We start from the raw sequence: 8,215 nt of genomic DNA, 5'->3' as shown, positions 1-8,215 counted from the left end.
TTCCTCTCTCACTTTCTTTAAACAAGAGAGCACTTTCTTCCTTACAAATATACCACAGCGGTGTTTTGTTTGTATGTGAACTGCAAAAAGCAATCCAATATTTTCAATACCTAAGAGCTGTTTGTAAATAAAAATGGTGTTTCTGCTTCCTGAAAACCCAAATTCCATCATAATAAATTGGAACATTTCCTCTATGCTTTATTTTCAGATTCCTGACTCTTAAAAAGTTGAAATTTAACAAATGAAACTAATTCAAAGACTGTCAGTCCTTTCCCTTATCAGTGCTGGTTATTTTTTAGACTTTGTTCAGAAGTGGAGAGTTGGCTTGATGGTCCTGGCTGCAGAAGGAGGTTTGATTGACTGCACATGTGTTAATACCATGCATACATTACTGAGGAACTACGAGGCAGTGTGCCCTCAGAGACACACTTCTGAAAAGAGTAGTTGACTCAGGCTCCACCTATACAGAGCTCAGTTCCTAAAAATAGGTGCTAAGTTACATCCTTTAGACGCAGGGCTAAAATAAATTCAGCCGTCCCATCTACTTGCTTGATAGACCCTTCAGTGGAGCTGGCCTCCACTCCACCGATTGCTTTCAGGGGACTGGGAAATTTGCTGTACAAAGGAGGAAACTAGTCTGTGAAGAACTGTAAAGATATATGATATTTCCACGAACTTGGGGTTAAGTCTAAATATTGCAGAAGGTATGTGTTACGTCGCCATTGATAAATGTCTACTTCCATAGCTGTAATATGTTCTTACTGATTGCTTAAGATCAATGAAGACCACAGGTCAAACTGTACTTGTTAGCAGAGGAAATATTCAGTCAGATTTTGTTTTTATGACAATATTTAGCATTACTTCAGATTATTACATTTAGGGCTTCATCTATTAATCTCTTTATAGATCAATAGTTAGTCCTTTTTTATTTTTAGTATTAAAGAATAATAAGCCAAATTTGATAAACAGACATGAGTGGAAGTTATACTTCAGGTTATAGCCAAAAGAGAAAACTGAAAAAATTAGTTCATCTTTTATGAGCATAAATTGATAATCTATACAATGAATATGTTTAAAACTCTAAACTATATTTCTTAAAATTTGCTGAGGGAAAAAGAGAACTTAAAATATTCTCAACTGTTGCAGCTTACTCAGGGAAATGTATGAAATGTATTCTTTATCCATCCTTAGTTTGATTTTGTACTTCTTGCCCCAGCCACAGTTTCATCTCCTCTGGGAGTATTACTGGAGTAAGGATTAAAGAATCAGGTTCTTACATGTTTTCCAGAATTAAGAAAAGCACAGCCAGTCAGATCTGCCAGCCCTAATTATAGTAACTACAAACTTAAAGAGAGAAGACAGATTTTACTTTAAAAGTAGCATGCCCTAAATACTGTTTCAAATGAATTTTTTCTGTCTTCAGTTGCCTGTGAACACCTTAATTTGGTCCTGTTGTGCCTTAAATGTTTAGAATGTTAGAAACTAAAGCGATTTGGAAGAGACATTATAACAGATTCTCTTAAATTAAGACACCAACTAAAAGCAAGGACACTTTAAGATTACATAATGCAGGGTTTAAATTTAGCCAGCTGGTGCTGAACTGAAAGATATTTTATTTTTATCAAAGCTCTATTTGCTCACTGACATGTTGGTGTTGGTTTGAATTATTTTAAAATTTTATGTACAGAGTGCCAAAGGACGAGTAAAATATTTACCTCAGCTACCTTCAGAGCCATGAATTTTAATATGAAAGAGCACCTATTTTGAGTTTTAGAAGCTATTACCATTGAGTTTTAGAAGCAAAAATACCAGATCAAAAATGGGAAAGTCTTTAATTCTATGCTTAAGTATTTCTCTACTTCTCTGCCTAATCTTTGACTCTTTTACCTTTTTTACTGTTAATATATAAACAAACAACTAGACCTTTTTTTTTTAAAGTCAGTCAGCATTTCAAATGTCTACAATATGGCAAAGTGCCAGCTGTTTGGGGAAAATGTAGTCTGGAGTTTGGCATGAATGTTTCTGCATGAAGTACTGGGCATCTTTGATACAACTGCCTGTAACCACCTAAAAAATAGAGAGGCACTGTTTCATGATCACAGAGAGCATCACTTTAGAAAACGTCAGGCGAGCCTCAAGTCTTCAGTGATTACAGAGGGAGAGAGGGTTGGTTCTCTTTCTTCAAGTTGACTTTTGGGTAAAAAGACCACAAAGTTCATATATAATTTATTGTTGTTTACCATGGATAGCTGTCTGCTAGTCAAGCATTTTGCCTCTCACGTTTACCACAATTGAAAAGCTTCTGCACATCAGTATTCTTTTTTATTTTTCTGGTAAAATATTACTTACGATGAGACAATTTGGGGTTGGACTCCCGGATAACCTTGGAACAGGGAATTGATACTTGGTTCTTCTCTCACTTTTCTCCATCTCTCTCCTCTCTTTCTTCCTCATGCACCTATGCAACTGGGCAGTAAGAGACCATTTTGTAACACTTATTTGTTAGCTCAAAGTCATGTCTAAATTCAGTAATTTATAGACCAGGGCAGCAACTTAATAAGTGCCTGGCAGTATAATTTCAAGACTTCTGATTGAACAGTCTGTGGGGAACAGTACTTAATTGACAATACGTTGTCCTTTTTGTTTTCCACCTCCTCTTTAAAAGCATTCAAGTTACACTTTGAAATTTAATTAAATTGTAATTTGTTTTTTCCTGTTTCTGAAACAACCACTTGCTCATTCAAATTACAGTTTCATCCTTTGCAGACTGTGGTTAACTTCAGACTTTTCTGATTCAGGAATAGCTATTTGAGAACACTGATTTATTCAATCTTTTTTTTTAAGTTTTTTTTAAATGTGGGCCATTTTTTAAAGTCTGTATTGAATTTGTTACAATATTGTTTCTGTTTTATGTTTTGTGTTTTTTGGCTGTGAGACATGTAGGATCTTAACTCCCGACCAGGTGTTAAACCCACACCCCCTGCACTGGACCACCAGGGAATTCCCCTAGGTAAATGGTTTTCATGTGACTGTGTAAGATATGATATTGTTGGTTTTCTTCCCTGATACCAAATGACTGATGTTTTCTAACACCAACCAGTTCTCCAATTCTCTGATAGCAACTGGGTGTACAACAATTCATTTCAATACTCATACTAACTTCCAGAGTTAGAGCAGAACCCACAGGTTGACCCCACTTTAGCCTCGAACTTGGGTTACAGCTCAAGAACAGTCAAATGGAAGAGATTCATAGAGTAAAGTGTTTGTGTGGAGATGGTGCACAGAACTTCCATGCCCTCTCTGGGCTGACCATCAATCAACGTGTCCACCAGCCTGGAAGCTCACTACATGCTGTTGTTTAGAATTGAGATTTCATTATGTGGGGAAATTGGCTGAATCATGGCCATTGGTAATAGGATTCAATGCCTAATCCCTCTCCCCCTTTCTTAAAGTAGAAAGTAGAGCTGAATATTCCAACTCTCTAATTACTCAATTGGTTTTTCTGAATGCAAACCCTGTCCTGAAACTATCTATATTTCCCCCCCACAAGCAACATGAAGCCAGGAGTTACTTCATTAGCTCGCATACCAAAGACACCATCAAATTCCAAGAGTTTTAGGAGCACTATGCCAGGAATCAGGGAAACAGGCCAAATATTTTTTTTTTATTATTTCACATATGTCCCACAATATTACTCCTCTGTGAAGTGCTACCTATGAATTCCAGAGTGAAATATTCACAGTATTTATTTTCCTAATCACTGAAATCTTTCTTTTGCAAATTTAACTAACCTGAGTATTTTTCTATTTGTACATTATAGTCAAGAAAAGCACAAAGAACAGTGACAATCAGACAGTCAATGTAAAGAACAAAGATTTTGCTTTCTTAAAAGAGTTGAGAGTCAGCAAATTCAATGCGTTATTTGTGTCCGTTGGATATAACAAATGACAGCATGGCTATATTTAATGACTCCTGGGACTCCATGGGCCTAAATGATGGCGTAAAAATAATCTGGTGGTGAGCAGTGCAATAGGTAATCCAAATTCCTGGTAGAGTGGCTGTACTTCTGAAAATGTCACAAAGGATAAAAGGAAGTTGTCACATAGATAACACAAAGAGCCCCACTGACTCATTTGACTTAACACTTTTAAGTTCTAGATAAGAAAACTGAGGCACAGAACATTAATTAGTAACTTACAAGATTTAGAAAGAGAGAAGTAGAAACCTCCTCTCTTGACTGTATTTTATTCTGCAAAGCTTCATGCAATCATCACTCCATCCCCACTCCACCCCCACGACTTGGAATACATTTCAAAGTACAACTTGATAAAGTCTTTTTGTCCCAGGTTATTATTTTTCTTTTCATTTTTCATTTCATATTTCTCTCAAATTTAGGGTAAATTATGGAAAAGGAGACCTGATCCACATATTTATTGACAACTTAATGAATGATCCTTGGTTTATTTTTTAACTTTACTAATCATCTAAGTTTGCTTGTCATCTGTGCTAGATGAACTCTTCCCCTCTTCCCCAGCACTTCCGCCCCATGTCCCCCGCCCTCCACCATCACTTTGTCATTGGACACATCATTTTTCACTGTTCTTTTTGGCAGACCTTCAAGTAGGTTTGTGTCTTCTGCATTTTTCTAATTGCATGCAGGATATATCCTGTTGCCTGATTAACTGAACACTTTAGATATGTCTGGCTGTTCAAAAATAAATAATTGCCAAATTGCTCCAGGCATACATATGACTTAAAATGAATATAATACTAAAATAATTTATTTTAGGAAATTTTTGTTTATCAAAGACCCAATTCCCCCAAAATCTGAATATATCATCGTATGTGTTTCTAACTGTATGTACTTGGTAGTCAGCAACATGGAAAAGCTAAAAGAAAAAAAACAAAAATCACATCACCGTTAATTTTAAAAACTAAGTTCAGTGTTATAAATGGTTTCAAAACATGTCAATGCTTTTCATGTAAACTTTCACAAACAGGAACTATAAATATAAAATAATGTTCAGATAATAATTATTTTATTTTCTTACTTAATTCATAAGAAGTTAATTCCACTGAAGTAAGGTGTAGGCAGATCTCACTTTATTAAGTGGTGGGGTTTTTTTTTAAAGCTATATATATGCCATTTTGATGAGTAGAGTCACATTTGGAGAAGGCAATGGCACCCCACTCCAGTACTCTTGCCTGGCAAATCCCATGGATGGAGGAGCCTGGTAGGCTGCAGTCCATGGGGTCGCTAGGAGTCAGACACGACTGAGCGACTTCACTTTCAGTTTTCACTTTCATGCATTGGAGAAGGAAATGGAAACCCACTCCAGTGTTCTTGCCTGGAGAATCCCAGGGATGGTGGAGCCTGGTGGGCTGCCGTCTACGGGGTCGCACAGAGTCGCACACGACTGAAGCGACTTAGCAGCAGCAGCAGCAGAGTCACATTTCCCCACTGCTGCTGCTGCTGCTAAGTCGCTTCAGTCGTGTCCGACTCTGTGCGACCCCGTAGACGGCAGCCCACCAGGCTCCACCATCCCTGGGATTCTCCAGGCAAGAACACTGGAGTGGGTTTCCATTTCCTTCTCCAATGCATGAAAGTGAAAACTGAAAGTGAAGTCGCTCAGTCGTGTACGACTCTAGCGACCCGATGGACTGCACTGGATTGCATTAAAATCCACAGGTGCTTTATCACTATCTCTGTTGTTGACTGTTTTCAGTCCATACAGTCATAACAAGAATTCAGCTTTATCTTATCTAACCGCTAAGCCTTTTTGTCAAGTAATTAGACTTCAGAAGTAACTACAGTAAATAAGTGTTCCAGAGAAACAGGGAGAAATCTTTTTGTAAAGCTAAGGATCAGCTTTTAATTTATTTGTCATATAAGTTAGAGTTTTTTATTGTCAACACAAGCGTCTTATTATCAAGTTGGAAAATCCTGGAAAGAGACAAAAATAAAATGAGTTCATTCACATTATTTAGAGGTGCCAAGGAAGAGCAGTGGATGGCGATCAGCCGCTTGGTCACTCTCTCTGTCCTCTGTGCCACCCAGACTGCTCAGAGTAAGAACAGAACCCTGTTTTACAGCCCTGTTTTTCCTTCTTCAGTGGAAACTGTACTAGCCCTCTGGATCTCAGAGGACTCAAAAGTATTTATTTTGAGGAATATAACTGTGTTATGCATGTGTGCTTCAGTCACTGACTCATTCTGGAATGGGAATAATTTCAGGATTCATCATCCTTTCGTCATCCAGAGTTAGGCAACAACCACAAGTTTAATTCTATAAAGTATCAGAGAAATGAAATTTGAAAGGAAGCCATGTGTTTGTATTTAAGTTGCAATCTTTTTTATTTTTTTTTCCTGTAAAGATCTAGTTCAGTTGTTTCAATTGTTGGCTCAAAACTACAATTTATAGTTTCTAATGCTATGCATGCATGGTAAGTCGCTTCAGTTGTGTCTGACTCTGTGCAACCCCATAGACGGCAGCCCACCAGGGTCCTCCATCCACAGGATTCTCCAGGCAAGAGTACTGGAGTGGGTTGCCATTTCCTTCTCCGAGTTTCTAATAGTCCACCCTTTAACTAGAAGCAACAAATTACCTCAAATTTCAATTTTCACTGCTTTTCTTTTAATTCATCATTCAACCCAACTGATCCCAGCTTCTCTACTATGTCATTTTGTTATATGGTTACCATCTCTTTTAATTTGTGTTCCATTATGATCATGTATATACACGTATGTGTATATATATGTATGTGTATGTATCTGCATGGGCCTCCCCAGTGGCTTAATGGTAAAGAACCTGCCTGCTGGTGTGAGTTTGATCCCTGAGTCATGAATATCCCCTGGGTGAGGAAATGGCAACCCACTCCAGAATTCTTGCCTGGAAAGGCCCATGGACAAAGAAGCCTGGTGGGCTATAGCCCATGAGGTTGCAAAGAGTCAGACATGACCGAGCAACTGAGCACATGTATATTATACATTATTATACACAAGGCACAGTGTTACCTATGTCTCCATATTGTTTTCCCTTTATTTTATGTTCTCAAAGTCCATTTAGATGTTCAAAAAAAAATGAGTAGCCTTCGAACAATAACCAATAACCACAATATCATCTATAGTGACACTTTACCTTTTGTGTAACATTGCTTTAAAAACTTCCGTTTTGTAAACATTTGTACTGATAAAGTACAAAGCTATATTTTTATAAAAACTATAACAATAATAAACATTTTCTATAAGATTATTCTCCCATAGATAGCTGTATAAAAGGAGTTCTAGGAGTTGATATATAAAATTTCATTATTGATAATCATCTTTATATTTTGAAATTAGAAAACTTTTTGAAAATTTTTCAATATTAGAAAGATTTCAGAAATGGTATGCATTGTTCTCTCTCTCTCTCCCTTTCTCCTTCCTTCTTTTTTTTCATTTCTCTTAAAGACCTGTGGAATATATTACTTAACCCTAGGGCTATCATTATCCTTAAGATTTATGGAGTGTCCTCAGTTTACCAAAATCACAAGAACATCACCTTCTAGAGCCAGAAGAGATCTCAAAGGAAACCCACATAACATTTTACTGCTGCTGCTAAGTCACTTCAGTCGTGTCCGACTCTGTGCGACCCCGTAGACGGCAGCCCACCAGGCTCCCCCGTCCCTGGGATTCTCCAGACAAGAACACTGGAGTGGGTTGCCATTTCCTTCTCCAATTCATGAAAATGAAAAGTGAAAGTGAAGTCGATGAGTTGTGTCCGACTCTTCAAGAACCCATGGAGTGCAACCCACCAGGATCCTCCATCCATGGGATTTTCCAGGCAAGAGTACTGGAGTGGGGTGCCATTGCCTTCTCCAAACACTTTACTAGGAAACCAGAAAATGCTGTGTCACGTAAAATCTAACTAGTTGAGCACAGACTTTGAAACAAGACAGTATGGGTTTGAATTCTGGCTCTTAAACCTAACCAACTGGTTGATCCTGGGCAAATTACTTAATCCATCTCTGTGCCTATTTCCTCATCTGAAAATGGAGATACTAATAGAATCTATCTCATACATTACTGTTTTGAGGATTAAATAAATTCATATTTGTAAAATGACTAAAACAACAGTGCCTGGTATACAGTGTTACATAAGTTTTTGCTATTATTATTATTATCATTATTATTACTGTCTAATATATGGGGTTCATATAATAACATTTATGTGTTT

General features: G+C 37.4%; 1 protein-coding gene across 2 annotated transcripts in view; it reads left to right on the top strand.

Moving 5' to 3' along the window:
• The first annotated feature begins 539 nt into the window (after positions 1-539).
• XIRP2 (xin actin binding repeat containing 2) overlaps positions 540-8,215 on the top strand; it is a 78,745-nt gene continuing 71,069 nt past the window's right edge. For both annotated transcript variants that reach the window (XM_070803837.1, XM_019971629.2), the window contains exon 1: positions 540-704. The gene's annotated coding sequence lies outside the window, so the exon portion shown is untranslated. The remainder of the gene's footprint in view (positions 705-8,215) is intronic.

This window comes from Bos indicus, chromosome 2 (assembly GCF_029378745.1).
Source record: "Bos indicus isolate NIAB-ARS_2022 breed Sahiwal x Tharparkar chromosome 2, NIAB-ARS_B.indTharparkar_mat_pri_1.0, whole genome shotgun sequence".
Taxonomy (NCBI): Eukaryota; Metazoa; Chordata; class Mammalia; order Artiodactyla; family Bovidae; genus Bos; species Bos indicus.
Note: the sequence above shows the minus strand (reverse complement) of the source record. Positions and strands in the feature narration are given on the sequence as shown.